At 45.9% G+C, this 23921-nt stretch overlaps 1 protein-coding gene across 3 annotated transcripts in view; it reads right to left on the reverse strand.

The window, feature by feature from the left end:
* The window catches only part of LOC143148359 (uncharacterized), a 506012-nt gene that overhangs the window by 397797 nt on the left and 84294 nt on the right, over positions 1–23921 (reverse strand). The gene's annotated exons all lie outside the window — the stretch shown is intronic.

The raw sequence follows: 23921 nt of genomic DNA on the forward strand, positions 1-23921 counted from the left end.
TCAAAGTTCGAGTATAAAAATTCGCCGAGTCCCAATTTCGAAAAGTAGAGTTTCTCATAAATGCAATTCCAGCCTTCTGATCGGTGTAATAACACTCCTCCATAGAAATGTATTATTCGAGACTAATTTCTCGAGTACTGTCCTTCTAGATGTCAAAGTTCACCGAGCAATATTTTTGGGAAATAGTATTACGTACAAAAATTCGCCGAGTCTCAATTTCGAAGAGTAGAATTACTCATAAATGCAATTCTAGCCCTCTGATCGGAGAAATGACACTCCTCCACAGAAATATATTATTCGAGAGTATTTTCTCGGGTGCTGTCCTTCGAGATGTCAAAGATCGCGTACAAAAATTCCCCAACTCTCAATTTCCAAGGGTAGAGTTGCTCGTAAATGCAATTCTAGTTCCCTGGTCTAAGCAATAACACTGTTCCGTAGAAGTGTACTACTCGAGAGTATTTTCTCGGGTGCTGTCCTTTGAAATGTCAAAGATCACGTACAAAAATTCCCCAACTCTCAATTTCCAAGAGTAGAATTGCTCGTAAATGCAATTCTAGTCCCCTGGTCGATGCAACAACGCTCTTCCATAGATGTGTACTACTCGAGGGTGATTTCTCGGGTGCTGTCCTTCGAAATGTGAAAGATCGCGTACAAAAATTCCCCAACTCTCAATTTCCAAGAGTAGAATTGCTCGTAAATGCAATTCTAGTCCCCTGGTCGATGCAACAACGCTCTTCCATAGATGTGTACTACTCGAGGGTGATTTCTCGGGTACTGTCCTTCGAGATGTCAAAGTTCACCGCCCAATATTCTTGGAAAACAGTACCACGTTTAAGAATTCCCCGACTCTCAATTTCGAAGAGTAGAGTTGCCCATAAATGCAGTTCTAGTCCCCTGGTCGGTGCAACAACGCTCCTCCATAGATGTGTACTACTCGAGGGTGATTTCTCGGGTACTGTCCTTCGAGATGTCAAAGTTCACCGCGCAATATTTTTGAAAAACAGTATCACGTTTAAAAATTCCCCGACTCTCAATTTCGAAGAGTAGAGTTGCCCATAAATGCAGTTCTAGTCCCCTGGTCGATACAACAACGCTCCTCCGTAGAAGTGTACTACTCGAGGGTGATTTCTCGGGCGTTGTCCTTCGAGATGTCAAAATCCCCGGCGGTTTCCCGATCCTCCGAGTTACAAAGAACAACGGCCGTGACTCGAGGTCGCCTCGGAGGAGCTCGAGTCCAGGCGTGCGCGTCGGGTGACGAAAGAGAGGCGGTACCCGGCGGCGTTAAAGGCAAAAAAGGGGCAGAAAGGTTCTCGCGAGCGCTTTACATAGCGTATGCCAGCGTCTGGCCATGCCGGGAATGGCGAGTGGGGGAGATGGTTCTGCCTTTATACCGTCTAATACTTTGGACGGAAATATCCGTAATGCAAGGACAGGCGTGTTTCTAGCGCGGAGCCCTCGGACGAGCGAAAATCTTGGCCTCGTGGCCCGTGAGATAATCGAGCGAAGGTCTCGGGAAGCTGTTTAAAAAATATCAAGAATACAGTCTCGATACATATATTTCGAGATCGTTCGTCTTACACGTCGTCGCGACATCTTCTTCCTTGTAACACGGTACAGAGTAATCTAACAACGGAACGCGGTTATTTTATCTATTGTTGTTCGAATATAGGGAGAGAACGTGACTCGAGGGAACGCGATTGGATCGTGGAATATTTCTAATCCACGTATGGAAACTCTTGGTAGAATTGTTGTATATTTTCGAGAATAATTTGCCCACCGTTTACGGGTTTCAACGCTTCGCTCGCCAACGCGTCGAACGGAGTTATCTACCCTTCGGCAGCCATCTTGGCCAGAGTGTTCAACTCGACGTAGTCCTGCGTCGATTATCGAGTACAAACCACCGTTGTTCCAATCTCCGGCGATTGCAAGGAAGTTTGGGTAATTTTTATCGTCCAAGTTGAACGCAATCCCATCGGGGACGAAACTAGTAAGTTTGCAGGGTAAAGGTGAAATTATCGAGAAGTTTCCAAGTAACACGGTTTCGTAATCTTGGTTAAGTTTATTACCGGATCATCGTCTCCCATCGGAGGTACATTTGAACTCGAGTTGGAAGATTAACAGGTATATCTAGGGAGTTTGCTCCTCGTTGAGTTACCGAGTTTATTTATCCATAATTATAAATTCGACTCTCGGTCCAAGGATTCCATCTACGTGAATATCTTTCGCGGGTACCGTGCACCTCGACCCTTCTCGAGACCAATTTCCGTGGCGTGTTCGACTAAAGGTTTTGCTCGATTGAAAAATCGCGCGAAGTTTAACGAAGACTCTTAAAAATCGCCATTCGTGCAAGCAGTGATCGATGCACGTTTCCAAAATTGTTGCAACAAAGGGTACGGTTGCTCGTAAATGCAATTTCAACCTTCTAATCGGTGAAACAATACTCCTCTGTAGAAATGTGCTGTTTCCTAGATCCTTGGATCGCGTTACAAAGTTACGAAGGTTCCATGTATTCGTAATATTTTTTTCTCCAAAGTTTCGAGTTTTGAAATTCCACCAGAGAGTTTTCAAATTCCACCAGAGAGGTTTCAAATTCCACCAGCGAGTGTTCAAATTACACCAAAGAGTTTTCAAATTTCACCAGAGAGTATTCAAATTCCACCAGAGAGTTTTCAAATTCCACCAGAGAGTTTCCAAATTCCACCAGGGAATTTTCAAAATCCACTACAGAGAGTTTTCAAATTCTACTACAGACAGTTTTCAAATTCTACTACAGAGAGTTTTCAAATTCCACCAGAGAGTTTCCAAATTCCACCAGAGAGTTTTCAAATTCCACCAGAGACTTTTCAAATTCCACCAGAGAGTTTTCAAACTCCACCAGAGAGTTTTTAAATTCTACTACAGAGAGTTTTCAAATTCCACTACAGAGAATTTTCAAATTCGACTACAAAGTTTTCAAATTCCACTACAGAGAGTTTTCAAATTCCACTACAGAGAGTTTTCAAATTCGACTACAGAGTTTTCAAATTCCACTACAGAGAATTTTCAAATTCCACTACAGAGTTTTCAAATTCCACTACAGAGAGTTTTCAAATTCCACTACAGAGAGTTTTCAAATTCCACTGCAGAGAGTTTTCAAATTCGACTACAGTTTTCAAATTCCACTACAGAGAGTTTTCAAATTCCACTACATAGAATTTTCAAATTCCACTACAGAGTTTTCAAATTCTACTACAGAAAGTTTTCAAATTCCACCAGAGAGTTTCCAAATTCCACTACAGAGTTTTCAAATTCCACTACAGAGAGTTTTCAAATTCCACTACAAAGAGTTTTCAAATTCCACTAGAGAGAGTTTTCAAATTCGACTACAGTTTTCAAATTCCACTACAGAGAGTTTTCAAATTCGACTACAGAGTTTTCAAATTCCCCTACAGAGAGTTTCCAAATTCCACTACAGAGAGTTTTCAAATTCCACTACAAAGAGTTTTCAAATTCCACTACAGAAGATGTTCAAATTCCACTACAGAGAGAGAGGGTGAAGCGACGCAATCCTATCGATCCTCCTTTGCGAAACGGAAGCCTCGAAGGTCTAATCGAACGTAACGCGACGCGCGAAATGTAACTTGGTATGAAATCACGTTTTCGGATCGTTCCGCGTTATTACGCAAACACATGTATCTTCCGAGCGTCGGTGGGCGCGTTCGAAATGTCGTTCTTGAACTTGGGGGCGCACGGTTAACGGAAGAGCGCACACATTCTGCCTACACGCTCGTCCCGTTCGATCGTAGGCGAGGAAATCGCAACGAAAATATATCCTGCGCGAGTTTTCGGGCCCGAGAGCTGCCCGATTACAATGTCGCGCAGCTAATTCACGGAAAAATCCATTCTGGCACGTTCGATGAACGCGTGGGCGTAAAAACGTCGAAGAGTGGCGTGCGTTCCCGTTCCGCGGTTACGCGTTCCTGTTCGTTCCGTTCCGTGACGTCCGGCCGAAAACCGTAAACGCCCTCGCTGTTTATCCATCGGCCAACTCGTGCTACGGTTCCACGGGCCTCGCGCGAGTCGCGTCCCGCGATCGTGATTTTTAACGAAAACAATGACGCGATTGCTCGTACCGCGGTACGAATGAAATAATAATCCGTGTAATCGGGACCGGTGTTGCGCAACACGCCTGTTTTATCTCGAACACGGTGAAATATCTCACCGAGGAACGGACCGGTGTTGAAAAATTCTCGCGAGTCTTGTTTACCACTGAGGGAAAAATTATTCCCAACGGACAACGAAGAACGTATTTTCGACAGCTCGGCCACCTCGTGAGTCACTTACGTGAGCAACGAGGAACCTACCGACCCTGATTTCCGCAACCAAGGGAAACAGAGAGAAGAGTTACGGAGCGTGGAATAATAATTCGAATATACTGCAACTCGATGCAATTGTACGATGCGGAACGTACTCGATTCGGACACTTGGAACTGGATAACATCGAAGCGAATATCGATGCATTCTCGAAGAAACAACATCCAGAGGAAACCTCAGGAGCGTGCACAACCAAGCTTCGACTCGTTCCATTATCGGAACTGAATTTACGCAATACATTTTCGGAAAACTCGACGCGATACTTCTCTCTCGCTACTCTCGACGAGTCACTCTCGACGAGTTTTCCGTACATTCGAATTATTTCCACCCTGATCATCGAATTTCACCCCGAGAGGAATTCGAGGCATCGACGCGCGATCGGGTCAAGACGGTACCGCGATTCGCGTCCAGGCGGGCTAGGAACGTCTTCGACGTTGCGGCGACGTTGTTCGGACACATTAAGATAAATGGTCGTCTCGGTAACGGGTTGTGTCCGCGCACAATGGCCGGTAATAAGGGCGCCGGCGAAAACCGTCCAGCCTCTTGACGCGAGTGTACACCCGCGACTGATTAAACGGCGTTATACGCCCGCCTTTTGACAAATTCGGGACATCAAGCTGTCGCCGCACGTAATTTTAGTAGCGCGTGTGGCCCACCGCGCACCTAGCCGCGTAACACCGACGAAACAACACCGAAACGCGACCACAGTTTACATTTTGCGGACTGATTAATAATGCACCGTCTGCGCGTGAAATTGAATAAGCGCCCGCGCCGCGCATTAATCACACGGACCGCGACCGAGTTACCCGCTCGAAAACAATTTACCGTTTTTCATTGGATTTCAACCGAAACGGACAGTCGCGGGTGGCTAAGCCGCGCTCGACGTACGGACGTTGCAACACCTACATCCCTTGTCTGTCGGTGGATATTCGCGCGATTTCGGATGGGGAGCGGATCAGAAACGGAGCACGTTCGCACCGCTGGTCAAACTTTCCAAAGATGAATTGAAGTCGAACAGAAGTTTTAGATAGAAATTTGTACAATTCTACCGTTTAGTTGTTTGGTAATTACGATGTGTTTGGGATGGAGTGAACGTGGCTTATAAGAGGGTTGGTTTTGTGAAGATTTTCTGCTCTGATTTTAACAATGTAATATTAGATTAGTATATTGTACTTTAAATTAGGATTTGAATATGCTTATGTTATTTGGGCGCCTGAGGAAATTGTGTACAAACGGTTAATCGAGAAAGTGAAATATAGATTCTTGAGATTTGTGTATTATGAACTAGGTATATCTATGGAACGAAATACTTTTTACTTTCACATCGTTAGTCAATTTTACTACTTGTATTTGGGATAGAGTGAACGTGGCTTACGAGAGGGTTGGTTTTGTGAAGCTTTTTAGCTCTGATTTTAATAATGTAGTATTCGATTAGTATATTGTACTCTAAACCACAACTTGAATATGCTTCTGTTATTTGATCGCCTGAAAACATTGTGTACAAATGTAACACAAAATTGTGTTAATCGAGAAAGTGAAATATAGATTCTTAAGATTTGTGTATTATGAACTCGGTATATCTATGGAAGTAATTAATTTTTACTTTCACATCGTTAGTAAATTTGACTACTTGTATTTAGAATAGAGTAAACGTGGCTTACGAGAGGGTTGGTTTTGTGAAACTTTTCTGCTCTGATTTTAACAATGTTGTATTGGATTAGTATATTGTACTCTAGGTTACGATTTGAATATGCTTTTGTTATTTTGTCATCTGAAGAAATTGTGTAGAAACGGTTAATCGAGAAAGTGAAATATAGATTCTTGAGATTTGTGTCTTATGAACTCGGTATATCTATGGAAGTAATTAATTTTTACTTTCACACCGTTAGTAAATTTTACTACTTGTATTTCGAATAGAGTAAACGTGGCTTAGAGCAGCTTGGTTTTATGAAGCTTTTCTGCTCTGATTTTAATAATAATGTAGCATCAGATTACTGTATTGTACTCTAGACTACGATTTGAATATGCTTTTGTTATTTGGTCGCCTGATCAAATTGTATATAAACGTTAATCGAGAGAGTGCAATATAGATTCTCAATATTTGCGTCTCATAAACTAGATAGTTGTTAATCACGACTACAGCCAAGTTACGAGCACCATAAATCTGAAATCACTCGAATCTCGTAGAACTGGTGCCGCCCTTTTTCCGTTCAAATCATAAATTATCAAATTGATCGTGGGTAGCTTTTAATTAGCGTAAATTCGTTACTCCATCGAGATTTCCAATTCTGGTTTCCTTAATTCTGATTCTATTACTCGCATTTGCAATTTGGATAATAAGTACTCTGTGTCTCTCGACTTTTTCAATGTATCTTTGGCTAAATTTTGTTATCGGTTGAACAATCTTTTGTAATCTTTTTCCTTCAATTTACGCGCTAGGTTTACGTTTCTTTACAAACCAATGGGTTTATTGTCCACAAATAAATAAATAAATAAATAAACAAGCAAACAAATAAATAAATAATCAAGTAAACAAATAAATAAAAAAGAAACATCGTGAAAGAATCGTCGAATAGAAAGTCGAGTAAACAGACGAGTGAAGCTACGTTAACTCGGACGATGCGTAAAAATAAATGAAACTAGATCGTTGGCTCCACCGGTTAGAATATTGTTAAATTTTGTTATTTACGCTCTTGTATTCTCTCTCGAATGAACACTCGCTCGAATGGAAGTATTTCACATTTTACAAGTCCCACTACGATCTGTCCGGTCTCTCGGACAATACTCGACTTATTTCTGCCAGCTCGCAGAGAACGAGAACGAAACTAAGATCAGGGGTTTCAATTTCGCGCGACGTTTATGTAGTTCCTAAACATTGTAATTTTATTAAATTCCGAGTGTTGGAACTGCTGAAACATCACTGCGCGACTAGAACAATTTAGAAATATCGCACGAGAACGCTCACGATTTCTATGCGCGTTAGGAATATTCTTTTGTAAAAATCAACAGAAATATTAATTGTGTGCAAATCTCAACGCACGAAACACTTGCGTTGGAGAGGAAAATGTCCAAACAAGTCCAAAAACTTTGTGCAACTCTTGTTCCGGCCATTTTGCATTCAACAGCATCGTTCTTGTCGAATCGAACGTACAAAAATTGCAACGAGGAGCAAAGTCTCGTATGCAACGAGACTCGAGAGATGGTGTCACGTGGATAATTGTGTATTATTTCGGGAAAGGAGAAAATTCGATCAGTGGGTTGAACGTGGTCGTATAGTAATTGGCCCGTGTCGGGCGTTATTCGAATGTTTTTATTGCGGCTTCTAATTCGGACACCGTACGTCGTTATATCGTCAACGTTTTCGCGGAACGGTGCAACGACGCGTTCGCCGACATTTACGATCGAATCTATATTATAAATTACTGGCCGAACGTTGCGAACGTTCAACGGACTTGCACTCTGTAATTACGTCTCCTCGCTGCACCGCGTTAGCGTGACAAATGATACCGAATCACGTATTTTCGGTCGCAAACGCGCCTAAGACTGCCGACTTATTTCTGTCAACGCACCGAGCGAACAGAGACGAGGAGCTGTCGATCGCCTGGACCACGATCTTCTTTTTACAATGTTTACCGATCGAGGTAAACCCTCGTCTTATCGATCATCGAGTATATCGACTCGGAAAGAAAAAAAAAAGAAACTTATCGCTGGTCGAGACGTCTTTGGAACCTCGCATAGGCGTCTATTTTAAAGAAACGTGGCTGAAAAATTAAAAAAAAAAAGGAACTTATCGCTGGTCGAAACGTCTTTGGAACCTCGCATTGGCGTCTATTTTAAAGAAACGTGGCTGAAAAATTAAAATAAAAAGGAAAAGAAACTTATCGCTGATCGAAACGTCTTTCGAACCTCGCATAGGCGTCTATTTTAAAGAAACGTGGCTGAAAAATTAAAAAAAAAAAAAGGAACTTATCGCTGGTCGAAACGTCTTTCGAACCTCGCATAGGCGTCTATTTTAAAAAAACGTGGCTGAAAAATTTAAAAAAAAAAAGAAAAATACAAAAAGAATTACGAACGAACGAATCGAGAACGATTGATTCACAAGAGAATTTCGATCGATTTTGAAACGTCGACGCGAGAGTAACGTTTAAAATGAAAAGTAACAGTAAGAAAAGCAGCGATCGATCGTTATTGAAAATCGTCAACCCCCTCCCCAACGAAACGTAATTTCGTCTCGTGCTCGAAATGGAAACGGACGAGTTAACGAGATCTCGCGTGCAGCGCCAGTTCCCCGTTAGTGGCTTTCGAAATCGAGCAATTTGCAGCAACAATGTTTTCGAGAGCCAACTCCGGCCCTCCTAAAGCACACGCAGACTTTTCACAGAATGAAACACGTATTACGACCGGGACAAATCACGCCCGTTATGCTCAAGGTTGCGGATAAATCCGGCGAACCAGTTACAGGAGCGTAAATATCAGGATTGAAACGAGGCGTTCCGTGACGCGACAATCTGCGCTTCTGACGCGCAAAAATAGCCAATTCCAATTTGTTCCATGTCCGGTACGACTTCTCTGTGTTTATCGCTCGTGGCACTGAATCATCCTCCACCCGTGCCTTATTACAATCCTATTCCAACGCTTGTTCTATCGGTGGAGATTCGTCGACTGTCTGCCAAACCGATCGTATAAATGGAAAACGGTACGATGGCCTACGGTAGAATATCAGTCACTGTGTTCCAAAGTTTCGTAGAATACTTTCGGGGAAAAAAATCGGAACGAATTTGAAAGCGTCGAAAAAGTGATCGAAAGGTTGAGAATATGATCGAAACGATCGTAAAGTTTACGAGAAAGCGTCGAAAAAGTACTCGAAAGGTTGAAAATATGATCGAAACGATCGTAAAGTTTACGAGAAAGCGTCGAAAAAGTGATCGAAAGGTTGAGAATATGATCAAACGATCGTAAAGTTTACGAGAAAGCGTCGAAATGTGATCGAAAGATTGAAAATATGATCGAAACGATCGTAGTTTACGAGAAAGCGTCTCGTAGTCCGTGCGCGTGAACCCCGTTTTCGAATCGCTGCTTCGACGCCTATGCGTTACCAAAGCGTAACGCGAACGAACGCGATCCAGTTTACGTAAGTTTTTCATCGGCCGTTGGATTATTTTACGAACGATTCGACCACCTGAGAATTTCAATATCGTTCTTCGAATTTAGGTCAAATTTCGCAAATATTGTCACGGGAACCCGGGCACGTTAATGTAAATAGTTGCAGCGAAACCGAGCGTACGCTAAATACACCGTGAACGCGCAACAATCCGGTAAGTTTCCCGGCGAGGTAATCCTCGCGTTGTCGTTCCGCGATTTGATACATAAAGGAGTTATGGAGTCATTAAAGCGAGTAGCCTGGCCGGTACGAATCGCGGAACGGCTGTCGTCGCGGCAATAATATCTTCGCACGTGCGGCTTCCAATTTTCTCGGACAACGCCGCAACATTACGACTCGATAAACCCGCTTGTTTCCGCGCGACAGGAACGACCGGGCGAGAAACGACGTTAAGCTGTTGTTCTAACAGCCCTGTGGTTCCACACGGTCGATCGGCGAATTAACGCCGCGTTTTCGGATGCGTGACTGTTCACGATCCAAAGTTAACACAAGTGCGACGAAACACGACACGAACGCGATCTCTTCCTCGTTTTCGAAAGTCGACGATTTTTTGTAGCGTGGATTTTCGAGACCTTTGGTATTTTTGCGTTAAAAATTCCCAAGAGTAACGATTCCAAGAGTTGCTTCGAGAACGTTACGTTCGCGAACGTACGAAATTTCTGACTTCTCGCGACGAGACGTCCAAGGAACTGCTCCAATATTATTGTAACCTCGATTATAAGAAAATAATATAAAGCTCCCACGGTTAAAGTAACGAAACGGACTAGAATACTTTTCCAAATAGAAGCCTTCTCTAGAAGCACGACTACGTTGCGCAAGACCTCGTTCCATTGGAACCGGAATTATCTTCAAGAACGGAAGATATCTACCGAGATGTTTACTATCTCCCGCGCCACTCTGTGGTTACACTCCATGAGTGTTTCGAAAAATTTGCACACAAATAACCGTGGAAATAAATCGCAGAAAGTACTCTCGCTTCATAGGTCTTGCGACTTCGAGGATACTTAGTTTCTTTCCAATCTTTCCCGAATATTAACCACCAGATTGTCCCTCGATCCAACGAGGTTCGTCGTACGACTCGAATTTCCACCGGAAAAGGTTCACCAAACGCTCCAATTGGCCACGATTTAAAAATTTCTCGAGAAACGTACGCGCGATCGGTAACATCGTCCAACGCGCGACTTTCTCTAAATAGCCGACCATTTGTTCGCACCATCTCAGCGCAATATCCGTGACAAACGGCCTACAAATACTCTTGGAAGTGGCGACACAGTTCGACATTCATCATTTAAAAATAAATAATCGTATATTTGCCGAGGAAATTGGCCAGAAGCGTTTCCCGCGGGGGACGAGACGATCGGGAACGCGGGGCCGGAAGGCAGCCAATTCGTCAGCTTGCGACGTGCATGCACAAAGATGCGACAGGAAGCGGATAATGGAAACGGTTTTTGGCAAGATCAGTCGGCGCAGGGTGCGTTCACGCGTTCGCGTAACTCGCCGATGCTCGGTTTAATTTCGTCCTCGCGCAAGAATGCAGCTTTAACATTGGCATTGAGGCGTTTCCTGACTCGTGCCTCGCTCGTTATCGATTCGTTCGACACGAATCGAGCACTTTGCTCTCTCCGTTCCACTCGAGATGTACCGACGCGATGAAAACCGGCCCCGAGTATCGGATACGGCTCGCCGCACCGGCCAGAGTCAACATAGTTCTCCAATCGAAACCTTCCTGTTTGCACGCTGCTCGATCACCACAATTCTCGTCACCTCCTCGAGCTGAGGATTTTTCGCTTATGATTTCTAGCCGAGAAATTTCTGGCCGGAGAACTCGATACGATTGAAAATATCGGGGATAGTTTGGAGCGGATAGTGTTCGGAGCGGTTGGAAAAATTGCTGGGGATAGGCTCTCGGGAAGAGGGTCTCCAGAGACCCGTCCGAACGAAGCTGCTAGTAGCTCAAATCGAAAGGAACAGAAGATCTTAGAAAATCGTCCATCACCGAGGCTAACGAAACCAAAGTACCCGATTTTCGCACGGAAGGTTAACTCCAGTCGGATGAAAGTATAAAAATGCAAAGGTGGAAGAATTTTGTAACGCACTTTTATCTAAAAAAGTCACTGCAGGGAACAATTACGGAACGAATCCACCGTAGTATTTTTCCAGCCGCGAGACGTTCCGCTCCCCACCGAGTCCGCGTCACGACGAGCAAAATGAGAAACGGGTATCCTAACGAGATAAAGGGAGCAACGGATCCAACAAATTTAGGAAACGCCGGGAATGGTCGTTCCATTAATTCCCGCTGACAGCCGCAAAGCTGTTTACCCGAACGGCGCACAGTGGCCGGGGCGAACTGGAGCAACGCGACGCCCGGTTCTCCAAAATGGCGTGCGAAAAAGGAACCGACGAGGATGGTATTTCGTTTGGGTACCATCCAGGTCATGCTCCGGCCGGCGATGCGGATGAGGGTGGAGAGAGGCGGAGAACCAGAGGAGCTGGTAGACGAGTAACAAGAAGAAGAGAGCGAAACCGCGAAGCGGACAGAAGCGGTTGACAGAAGAAACAGAGTTAAAGAGGTTGGACCAGTCTCGCGTTGGGCTCATTAAGGGCTACAACGGTGGTAGAGACTCGCTTCCTAGACTCGACGCCAACTCCGTGCCATGCGTCGTCATATCTTGTCCGATCGTCGTTTTTCATCTCGTACTCCCTTGTTTCGGACGCGGTTCTGTAATCCGTGTTATTAAGCGCGGCCCGCGCCACCTTGATATTCCGTCGACGCGTGAATTACGATCATCCAACGCGAGCACGTTGGAGAATTCGTCGGTGAAACCGGCTACAAACGCTCGAGAATAAATCCCGCGCTCTTGGAACTGCTCGCTCGCTACTCGCTTGGAAAACGAGAGGAGACGCGCCGAAGATATTTCCCTGGGACGAAATACGAAAGAACTGGTTCGTGGACGATTCGTTGGATAGGGAGACGTTCGTGTTTGCTCGTGGTAGCTCCGAAGCGAGATGGACCCTTCTTTCGAGGCACTTCGAGCGAAGACAGTTCTTTGAGAAGGCAAATTTGTGCTTCCCCTTTTCGTAAAAATTACTATAGAAAGAAACTATGTTCGTTGTGAGGAAGCAAATTTGTGAGGAAGCTCCCCTTCTCATCGAGATCGTAATTACTATAGAAAGAATCTATGTTCACGGTGGTACTAGAAGCAGATCCATCGCAAGGTAGATCCTCTCTGAAGACTTGATCTTCGAAAGAAGGCAATTCCCCGAGGAAGCAAATTTGTGCTTCCCCTTTTCGTAAAGATTACTATAGAAAGAAACTATGTTCGTTGTGAGAAAGCAAATTTGTGCTTTCTCTTCTCACCGAGATCGTAATTACTATAGAAAGAATCTATGTTCACGGTGGTACTAGAAGCAGATCCATCGCAAGGTAGATCCTCTCTGAAGACTTGATCTTCTAGCGAAAACAATTCCCCAAGGAAGCAAATTTGTGCTTCCCCTTTTCGCCAAGATTATTATAGGAAGAAACTATCGTGCTCATAGGAGTAGATCTATCGCGAGACCTTTTAGAAGACCTACGAGATCTTCAAGAGAATCCTAAAATTCCCTGTGGAAGCGATTCGTTGGCTGTTTGAAAAATTACCGCCGCGGAACAAGAGGAAGTATTCCAAGTCGCGCGTGGAATGTCCCGCGTGGAACACCCCTACGACCTGAAACCGGGGTCTACGCGGGTGGTCGAGGTGTCAAAATAACGGGAAGACTAACGACGAACGACCTCACCGACACCGTCGCTCCCAGCCGATGACTCCTCACTGTTTATTTTCCTACGAACAAACCTATCGCTGGATAGAACTTTCATAGGGAGGACGATCGCTTCTGCGAATGTAGGCTTCGAACTGACTCCGAAAAGATAGATTCTACTTCTCGACTAAGACTACCATACCTTTGTGGACTACGTGGACTTTGAAACGCGTATATCCAAAGCGAGATGGATTTCATATTATGAAATCGGGACATCGAGCCCTTCCTTCGAGCAAAGAAAATTCCCTGAGGAAGCAAATTTGTGCTTCCCCTTCTCGCCAAGATTATTATAGGAAGAAACTGTGTTCGTCGTGATCATAGGAGTAGACCTATCGCGAGACCTTTTAGAAGACCTACGAGAAGATCTTCGAGTGAACCCTACAATTCCCTGTGGAAGCAAATTTGTGCTTACCCTTCTCGCCAAGATTATTATAGGAAGAATCTGTGTTCATCGTGGTCATAGAAATAGACTTATCGCGAGACCTTTTAGAAGATCTGATCTTCGAGCGAAGATTCCTGAGAAAGCAAATTTGTGCTTCGCCTTCTCACCGAGTCACCGAGATCGTAATTATTGTAGAAAGAATCTGTGTTCACGGTGGTCCTAGAAGCAGATCTATAGTAAGGTAGATGTTTTCGGAAGGCTTGATCTTCGAGCGAAGACAATTCCCCAAGGAAGCAAATTTGTGCTTTCTCTTCTTGCCAAGATTATTATAGGAAGAAACTGTGTTCGTCGTGGTCATAGAAATAGACTTATCGCGAGACCTTTTAAAAGACCTGATCAAATTTGTGCTTCCCCTTCTCACCGAGTCACCGAAATCGTAATTACTATAGAAAGAATCTGTGTTCACGGTTGTCCTAGAAGCAGATCCATCGTAAGGTAGATCCATTTGAAAGACTTGATCTTCGAAAGAAGACAATTCCCCGAGAAAGTAAATTTGTGCTTCCCCTTCTCGCCAAGTCACCGAGATCGTAATTACTATAGAAAGAATCTGTGTTCACGGTGGTCCTAGAATTAGATCTATCGCGAGGTAGACCCTCTTGGATGACCCGATCTTCGCTCGTGATCGACGAGAAAGAAGATTTGTACTTTGTTTTCACACCGAGTCGCGACGATCGAAATTATTACGGGAAGGATTACGTAGACCGTGGTCGTTGAAATAAATCTATCGCGAGACGGACTCTTTTCGCGGTGTCTGGTGCGGTGGTCAACGCGTACACATTGGCGCCACGTTGAATTTTCCGAGAAGGAGGATTCGCTCATCACCGATCCCGTTACATCGACGAGGTCGTAATAACTTTTAACCGTGGAAAACGTTTCGTCCCGTGCGGGCCCGTGTAATCTTTCAGGAATGTAGCCTGCATTGTGTACCAACGGTGTACACGTTCATTGTATACCAGCAGCATCTGCGCGCAGACGACGGACCGATGAATCAATGCCGGTTACAGCGATGCAGCAACCCGAACGAACAGCCGGCTGCCGTATACATAATCCTCCGCGATCTAATTTCGTGAACCGTCCAACTCACTGACTCACTTGGCGCATCCCGTGTGCGGATTCTTTCCTGCGCGACGTCGCCGTCGTTTCGTGGAAGACGTCCGATCGCGAGACACCGAGGAAGGTCGAACGATCCCGGCCAACTCGTGACGAAAAAAAAAAAAGAAATTTTCGAAGACACTTCGTCGCTGGAACGATCGTTCACGAATCTACCGAGTCTCTTTCCGACAACACGATTCCGAACGCGTCGAGTCTGGAGACACTCGAATCGAGCTGTCGACTACACGAAACTTTTCGATCCGAATTGTTATCTAGAATGGTTAAATCGACGAAAGGTATATCGAAATTTTCCAAGTTTCTTTCCCACCGAGGAACACTCGTCACGAAAAGAACCGTGCCCGACCTACCTACGGATCAGGTGACAGCCAACGCTGTTAAGAGGGTCGCTCGGTTTAAATAACCAAACCGTGACTACGTTTACGAGTGCTGGTTGCAACATCTCCGTGTCCTTTCAACGGTCGTGAGATTCGCGGAGTCTGGTCGTACGATGGTCCAATTCTGAACCAGCAGTAGCAGCAGCACCCTCGGCAGCATTTACATCATCCACTGTTCGGCGTCGTTTACGTTGCACTTTTAAATCATTTTTACGAGCGTAACGAGACTCGGTCCAGAACGTCCCGAAGCTTGTTTGCGTTCGATCGTCAAGGTCAGGGAACCGTAAAACAGAAAAAAAAAGAAGAAGAAAAAGAAAAAAAAAGGAGAGAGAACGAATCTTTTTTACTCCCGTTAGCGTCAACACGGCGAGACGTTCGCGACGAAACGACCGCCCGATCCGCGACTATATCTCGACCTTGATCCTCTCTCTCTCTCTCTCTCCAACCCTCTCGCGGTGAAAAATCGCGACAAGGTGAAGGGTGGGGGGGAACGCGACCAATTTAACCCGGTCGAAGTGTTTCTCGTCGAGATTCGTTTCTCACGCGGCCGAGGGAGAGCAGGTGCAAGGTCTCCGCTCGGGGACCGGGGGGGCCTACAGGAAGAAACGCAACACAGGGTTTCGGTTCAGTGGTATCGTAAACGAAACGGAGACCTCGGGGACGAGGTGGATATACACCGTTGGCGATCCGTTTATTTTTACAGCAATGCCAGGGTGAATGCTCCGCGGAATGTTTAGCTTCGGCGCACATCGCGTGCACGTATACACGCGCCCGCGCACGCGCACGCCTGCGCGCCACCTATGTGTCCCGGTATCGGCGTCCACCTCGAATTCCACCGGCGAGCTTGATAGATGCGACGACTCCGTACCACCGGTGACGTTCACCGGGACTTAAAAATATGTATTTCGGTTCGAGGGTTCAATACGTCGTAGCTTCTGTCGTTGGTGCGCGCGGATACGCGTCAGGATTCGAAACGGATGTCGTAAGAAGCTACGAGACGCGCGTGCGTTTCGTACGCGTGGGACGCGGGGGTGGGGGAACGATACGGTGACCTTGAGCGGCCATTTCATCGCGCCCGGACTCTACGCACGCTACGGTGCCACTTTCGATCGTTCCACGGTACGATGAACCTCGCGTGGGCGGAAATTGAACATTCGGACAAGGGAAGAAGTGTCACCGATGTTTGTGGTATAATTGCACCCTGTACGTAGATAGGACAAAGGAGTAGTTTAACCCTTTGCGCTCGAAGATTTTCTGGTACCGGAAATTAGCACCTCGGTGAAATTCTTCGAATCGTGTAATTAATTTCAAACGGAGCATTTTCGTTTCAACGTTTCGTGTACATGTGTTTACATTTTAGGAGAAAGGAGTGATTGAATTTTAATTTCAATTCAAAATCATGATGGTGGTTTTATGAATTGGAGAAAGTACACTTAATTGAGTGGCGATCGAGGATCGTCTCTCGAGTGGAAAGGGATAAGGAAAGGATTATAGGTGTGTGGTAGAGAGAGTGGGGGAAGTGTGGTAAATAAACGACGAACGAACACATGCAGAACGAATGAAAAAGAGGAAAAAATTTTCCTTTTTAACAATTGATAACTGGGTCATAAGCATTACGAATAAACTAAGTAGTATGTGTGTGTATAATATAGAAATTTTCGGTTTTACTTTCCCTTTTAACAATTGATAACTGGGTCACAAGCATCACGAATAAGCTAAGTAGTATGTGTGCACGCAATTTAGAAATTTTCAGTTTTACTTTCCTTTTTAACAATTGATAACTGGGTCACAAGCATTACGAATAAAATAAGTAGTATGTGTGCATGCAATTTAGAAGTTTTCAGATTTATTTTCCTTTTCAACAATTGATAACTAGGTCATATCACGAATAAAATAAATAGAACACAGTAGAGTTCGATTTAATGAAACGTAAAAAGACGTATCCAGAAATATACAAAATTCATCGCCCGAGAGTAATAAAACTCGTACACTGTGATAGTTAACTGACCTAATAGCGAATATTTCGCAAATACGAACTATTTTTCGCGAAGGAGTAGCTCGAAACACGACGACGAGGTTACGGTAGAAGAATTAGGTCCTTTCTCGGGTCAGTCGAAACCCAAGCAGCTGGACACGTTGGCAGCTAAGATTAGAACCTCGACCCAATTACCCAAGTCGATCGCGTTCCCTTCGTTCCTTAAACAGAGTACACGTTCGTCGTACAGCAAACGTTTAACGGATTACGTGGTCAAAGGTCCGTGACTGTTCGAAATAATTATTGACCGCGAATCTGCGATTCGAATCGATGGAATTCCGAGCCGAACCTTCAGAAGCTTGGATAGATGCCGGAAATATTTGTAGAGTTATTCCGCTCGCGACACAGGATCCGTAACAGGTGCATCGGTGTCTCGAATAATAATTAATCGGTTCCGTGGTCGTTAATATTGCACCGGCACGCGAACTCGGACCGATCGAGTTCCGTTCTAACGTAAGAGCGTGCTCGTATCGTCGTACTCCTCGAAGCAGAGGATCCAGAGATCGATAGAACGCATCGGTGTGGTTTCAATGATCGTTAATCGTTCGCTAGGTCGACGAATCCATGAACGCGAACTTCGACCTAGAAGAGGAAACTCTCGATCGAGTTCGACCCTTAGGCAACGTCATCGTCTCGACTACGCAAGAAGCCGTGATCTCGTTGAACGATTCGCGGGGCACCCGTACACGTAACGATTCCACCTTCCGCGAACGAAGAAACTTTCTCGCGGCCGTAAATTCCATTGGCGGTTGACAAGAGCGGGCCAGGCCAGCAAGCGCGAGGCAAACGACGGAGAAAGACGCGACGAAGCTTCCACTATATTTACGCGTAAGCGGGGCCGGCTCGGTTGAGGTTGTCGGTCCATTAGCGATGTTTTGCGCGAGCAAAGTGCGTGCGAGCACAGCTGTTACCGCGTAAACCATGCGTACGGCTGCCAACAGCAACAGGAGATCGGTCGCCCCGTACGCCTGCCCGCGAGAGGGGGGACCACGGGGCCACGGGGGCAGATCGGGGCGCCGTGGACGGAGGAAAGAAAAGAAAGAAAAAAAAAACGAAGGAAAAAGACGGGCGAAGATGGCGAGATTATCTTCGATCTCGTTCGATAAAGGCGCCCATCGCCGCGCCGCGCCAGCACCTGTCCCGATCGTCAACAACTCTCTTTTCCTCGATCCTTTCGCTCTCGATCTTTGTGTCGCTCGCGCCGGTTCGTACCCGGGTTCGCTTGATTGAAGGCGGATAAATTTATGGGGGAATTGTTCGAAAACGATCGTACGGCCGTTTCTTGCCGCGGCCGCACGAAAGATTAAGTAACTTTTGCTCGTTCGTTTTTGTAGCGACACGTCTTTGTTACGCGTGATGGAGGAACGAACGACCGGGCCGCGCGAACAACGAGGAAATAAGATCGAGTGGACCGGTGGACGCGAGCCTCACTCGTCCCGCAAATATGGGATACGGAAACTGTGACCGCGTTCGATACAACGAGATGAAAATTACGTAGCGCGTGATCGTGGATGTTGGAACGAACGCAACAACGATCTTAACCCTTTGCGGACGTGCGCCGCATATATGCGTTTTACGCAAATCGTCAAATTGGCCGAAGAACTCGTATATGCGTTTGGCGAAAACAGTTGATAGAGCCGAGAAACGCGTATATGTGTCCCACCTAAATTCACGTCGATGGCCGAGGTTAAGCAGAAATATGCGCTGGCAATTTTAAATGACTATCGCGGCAGGAGCTCGGCATCACGGTACGGTTCACTTTCAACCGTCCCGTCCGCAAAGGGTTAAGGGTGCCCGATGTCGATGTCAGTTTTAAGGACTGGATCTATATTGGCGCGAAAGGGTCGTTCGACAAGTGGTCAACGGTTTGGTTGTTTTACGTTTGGTTTTTCGTTCTAGTTCAGTTCCAAATCCAGAGTCACGAAGACCACGCGACATATACACACACAAGTATACAGTAATACAAGGCATATTAGTGTATACTTTTCTCTGATCTTTCTTCGATCAGTTTCCAGATAAGAACGATACGAGTATCGAGATCGATTTTCTTGGATTTTTCGTTACTTTCTGTTGGAATGAATGCAACAACGATCTTAAGGGTGCCAGATGTCGATGTCAGTTTTAAGGACTGTCTCCATATTGACGTGTTCCAAGTCGAAAGTCACGAAGACTACACGACACTGTCGTCGTTCACGTCAAGTCATACCACTGTATACTTGTTTCTTCGGACTTTGTATTCCTATATGTACAAAAACTGTACTATTAAATACGCGAGATCCCTGCATATTATAATAAACTACATATTACAATCTGAACTTTACAACAGAACTATTTCAACCAAGGATTCGCTATCAACGCGGCTACTCGTCACGATACTGAACAGTTCCAACACTTTACAACAGTTTCAATTCGGGTTACAAAATCGAAGCGCGTGGATTGAACGAGAAATTTCGACACCATCGGTACTCAAAGAACAGACCACCGTTCCTCGAAATAGTTCGTAAATGGATTACGAACGTGGATCGATCGATCGGTACCTTGTACGGGGAACGTTGCCAGATTTTAGTCAAAGCAGTCGATCGTTCGACGAGAGCCAACGTTTGAGGATCAACCATCGCCCTGACACTGAAAGGACAAAGTGTTCCAAACGTTGCAGAAACTGACCGAGTCAAGGTAAATACGAGTCGTCAAAGTTACTTTGTCGCGAACGTCCAGATATCTCTCAATATCTCTCGATATCTTTCGATATATCTCGACGTCTCTCGATATCTTTCGATATCTTTCGATATCTTTCGATATCTCTCGATATCTCTCGATATCTCTCAATATCTTTCGATATCTCTCGACATTTCTCGACGTCTCACGATATCTTTCGATATCTTTCGATATCTCTCGATATTTCTCGATATCTCTCGATATCTCTTGACGTCTCTCGATATCTCTCGACATCTCTCAATATCTTTCGATATCTTTCGATATCTCTCGATATCTATCGATATCTCTCGACGTCTCACGATATCTCTCGACGTCTCTCGATATCTTTCGACGTCTTTTGATATCTCTCGACGTCTTTTGATACCTCTCGACGTCTCTCTCATCCTACACGTCTAGTATCCCTCGATATCCGGACACGATGTAGTCCACGAACGCAGCGCGGTTCGAATCGTGTCGAAATCCCGACGGACCGTGGAATTCGGCAATTACCGGAACCGGAAACGCGCGACTCGGCGCTTAAATAACCCTAATCGCGTGTTCGAAAATAGAAAAGTTCGCGCGTACCGGTTCTCCATCCTGCCGCGCGGCCCCGCTCCGGTTATCGCGACGATGGAAGTGAACGTCATCGGCATCCCTCGCCGTTAACCGACTAATTTAGGTACGCCCGGACGACGAAAAAAACGAAAAAAAAAAAGAAAAAAACTAGCGACGAGAGGAAGAGAGAAGCTCGTGCTTCCGCGGAGTAATTGAAAGACCGATGAATCTTAGAAAAGACGTGGCGGACGGGAGGCAGGAGGGGTTGTGCAAGAAGGGGTGGTAGAGGGGAGGTTAGAGAGGGAGCTTTACGATTCGTCTCGCACGGCGCGCGCGCGATGCATCACGGATGCTATTTTTACGTGATATCCTATTAATACACCGCGGTGCATTTTCCTGTTTGACGATTATAGTTCTTCGACGTAACGCTCGGCATCCAAGAATACCGATCTGTCGTCAAGCATTGACCCGCGGGATGAATAAAGAATACGATTCATTCTCATACGCGTGTTAATCACGGTCGTATTTCGGTCGGTCGGTCGCGGTGTATTAGTCATCGGTTTCATTCAATTACGCGTTCGAGAAGCCGTGCACCGCGTGACACGCGCACCGTCGAAGAGAACGACGACGACGACGACGAAGACGAGAACCGTGACGCGCGCGAGTCGCTTTCGTTCGTATATAAAAATCGAGAATCGGTTCCGCGAGCGTTACGGGAATAGAATTCAACCATCACAATCGTACCGAGACGCGACTATCAATCGTCGTATTACCGAATATCGAATATTCGGGTCGCTTTCGTTCGAATATAAAAATCGAGAATCGGTTCCGCGAGCGTTACGGAAATAGAATTCGAACACCACGATTGTACTAAGACGTGAAGACCAATTGTCGTATTCCCGAATATCGAATATTCGGGTCGCTTTCGTTGGAATATAAAAATTGAGAATCGGTTCCGCGAGCGTTACGGAAATAGAATTCTAACATCACGATTGTACCGAGACGCGAAGACCAATTGTCGTATTACCGAATATCGAATATTCGGGTCGCTTTCGTTCGAATATAAAAATCGAGAATCGGTTCTACGAGCGTCACGGAAATATAATTCAACAATCTCGATCATCCCGAAACACGACGATCAATTGTATTACCAAATATCGAATATTCGTGTCGCCTCGATAACACAGTTGGTATAAATTACGCCCGGTCCCGCGTTTCAACTCATCGAGCGTAAAGATTCTTGCTACGGGCTTCCCTCCAATAATAAACGACCGCGCGACGCTACGTATCGGCGCGCTAGGCGAGGGAAATATAAAAGAGCGTTCGGCCGGCCCGTACCGTAACCGCTACTGCGTTTGGGGCGAGGGGGGGGCGCGCGGTGCGGGGGGAGGACGAGGGAGGCGCGCGCAGAAACTCCGACCAACGCGGCGCGCACGTAATCCCGACGACGACGACGTAACGCGTACACGAGGTGTACGTAAGAGAGTCGCGGCGAGCGGACACGTACGCGGGCCGGCGGGCGTCCACGCGTATACGCGCTCGCGCTCGCGCTCACGACCGCCTCGGCCAAAGAGGAATTCGTAGGTGTGAGGGTGTCGCCGTTTGGATAACGGCCAACGAGCGAAAAGGACCGGGTATACGAGGGAGAGAAAACTGCCCACGCATCGCGCATACCGTCCCGATAAATAATCGAACTAGGCGTCTCTAGAAACGACGATGCCAAATTCTCGTCCGGATAGTCCTGCGAAGGTCGACCCCCGGCCAGGTTACGCTTAAAACGATCGCGGACCTACGTGGAGGATCCGTGACGAATCATGAGGAATCGTGAAACTGGTTACGTTGAGCTTTTAGCGACTAATTGCTCTTGGCAACGGGAAACGAAACGCTTTTACTTGGTTTTTTTCTTTTTCTTTTTTTTTCTCGGTCCTGCGAGGATCGACGTCGATTCGAGGATTCGGGGACGTTGCGAAACTAGCTCGAAATATTCTACACGTGGGTGTTTCGTATTTGGCAGTGATTTGAGCGCGGATTTACATCGGGGAGCGCAACTCGCGCGAGATTCCATTTCGACGCGATTGTTCGAACTGTTGGTTAGCGAATCGTTTTTACTTTGAAGGAAATTCGAGAACGAGAGGGATTGAAAGAAATTGATCGAGATATTGTTACACCGTGTGCTCCTGGAACGAATCTACGGGAATGTTTCCGATCGTTATCGAGGACGACAAGAGGGTGGAACGCTAAAGGCTCGACGTGGAACATCCAAGTGGAAATATCGAACTTGCAACGAATTATCTTCCAACCGGTAAAAATCCAAGGATCGTTCTATCTCGAAATAACTAGGAATTTCGTACGGTGGATCCGACGGGGGATCCGAATGGCTGCAACCGCGCTATTGTCCAGATTACCAGAAAGTATCTCATCGGGCCGGTCGGGCTTAAATTTAGATTTTGTTTTTCATCGACAGCTGTTGGACACCGAGTTTACGAGCCATTCTCGAACCTACGAATCACTTTTAACGCCAACCCCCGTCTGAGGATCGTATAGACTGCGTTTAAATCGTCGGCGAACGAAAACTAAACGTAACTGGCAACGTAACTCTCGGCGGGCCCGGCGCGAAACCGAGACGCTGGATTCGAAGAATTCTAAACAGTGAATTCGCGAAATCTTCGAACGATAAAAGATTGTCGAAACATCGCTGAAGAATCTTCTTCTCGCGAAACGAATCGAAAACGAGATCGCCACCTATGCGACGCGATCAAAAGAAATCTTCTCTTCGAAACGGCCGTAGAAGCAAAGAAATCGAATTCACGCGACACGGTCGATAGAATCGATCGAACGACCAGAAACGAGAGCTCGAACGCAAGGACGAAAGCATCGATCCGATGGCGCGAGTATATCGTCTTTGTTTAACTCGACTTTCGCGAACGCGTCGATTAAACGGTCTCAAGGCGAGATCTATTCACCTTCGGAAGCCATCTCTATAAATCAGACTCTACCACTTCTGCCGACTTTCCACTCAACGCTCATCCCGGACCGATCGTGGCTCGGATCGTTCCGGAGGAGTGATCCGCGATCGTGTTTTACGATCGCGCGTCAAGGGTAGAAGCACCGAGCAAATCCGCGCGTATAAAAAAAAAAAGAAGAAAAAAATTAGAGTAACGTTCGAACGAGGATGACAATTTTAGATCGAAATTTATAGACCCGCGAGAACTCCCCGGTACACTCCTGACCCCCTTTGCCCGATCTTCGTCGCTCCGCGCGTATCTTGTAACGATCGCGGCCTTGAGGAATATCACAAAGCAACGACGGAGAGAAAGAAAGAAAGAAAGAAAGAAAGAAAAGAAAAGAAAAAATATATATATAAGAATAAAGACCGAAATAATCCTGGACTTACGTAAC

Source organism: Ptiloglossa arizonensis, chromosome 6 (assembly GCF_051014685.1).
Source record: "Ptiloglossa arizonensis isolate GNS036 chromosome 6, iyPtiAriz1_principal, whole genome shotgun sequence".
Lineage (NCBI taxonomy): Eukaryota > Metazoa > Arthropoda > Insecta > Hymenoptera > Colletidae > Ptiloglossa > Ptiloglossa arizonensis.